We start from the raw sequence: 1115 nt of genomic DNA, 5'->3' as shown, positions 1-1115 counted from the left end.
ATTGTGTAATGTCTGACTTAATGGAGTTTATAATGAAAGTTTGGGTGGGATCACCATAGGCAAGTTCAATCAGCCTCAACTGTCGGTAATTTGTAAGCATTCCTGATGCCTTTTCCTTGCCTAAAATATTGTACAAGTTACTTAATCCCCTTCCCTCTCTTGCATATTTCTTTTCGCATCCCAGATCCACACCATCTCTGCCTTTGCAGCTGCCCCTTAGTCACTCCATATGAGGGTCCCAGCCTCCTCATCCTATGGCCAAGAGGTTAGCCCTCAAGCCAAGCTGGCTAATCGAAATTGTATTGTGACTAAAACACTCCACAAACCTTTCCGTCTGCTTAATTCTTGGGTGTTGTTATTCCTAGTGAATATTACTGAATTTGGTCGTACACATTAGCAGGCAACATAAATGGAGTTTATAATTGAAGTTCTGGAGGAAGTTACCAGTAGATCTTTATTTTGCATTCTTTATTTCTGCTTGCCTATGAATATAAATCTTATACCCAGGTCGTGCCTTCATTCATCTTCCTTGCACCCCTCCCGCCACCCCATCTTCATCCTGGTAGTAGCTCCCTACAAGGTTGAATGCAGTAATGAGTAACATTCTCTCGGCTAGCTGAGTCACGGCAAATGCGTTCTACACATTTCATCCCTCTTTCTCATTCATTAGATTGTAACTAAACAACTGAAAAGCTGGTTATTATTGTATAGGGCTTTATTACAATTACCTTGAGTACTGTATATTTAACTTTAGGAAAATAGAAATCAATTTAATATTCAAGAATATTAATTTAGCAACTATATGTACAATAGTTTTGTCTTGTATTTTGGGCTTTTTGTGATTCAAATGTGCCATCAAAAACACCCTACAAGCTTCCTGCAGAGTAGACAGGAAAACTGTTTCTGAAAGAATTTGGGTAGGAAAGCATTTTCGAACCCAAACATTGTGCTAAATGTTAGTGTTTGACTGATCAGTGGTCAATTTTATTGACAATAATTTGCATAGGTGATTAGTGATCTGTTTTTCAAGAAAACATTCAATATCTGATTGAATATCTGATTATATCTGATACCGTCATGTCCTCATACAGAAAATAGAACAAGAAGCACCACAG

This window comes from Atractosteus spatula, chromosome 5 (assembly GCF_055471065.1).
Source record: "Atractosteus spatula isolate fAtrSpa1 chromosome 5, fAtrSpa1.hap1, whole genome shotgun sequence".
NCBI classification, from domain to species: domain Eukaryota; kingdom Metazoa; phylum Chordata; class Actinopteri; order Semionotiformes; family Lepisosteidae; genus Atractosteus; species Atractosteus spatula.
This window is presented reverse-complemented; position numbering follows the sequence as displayed.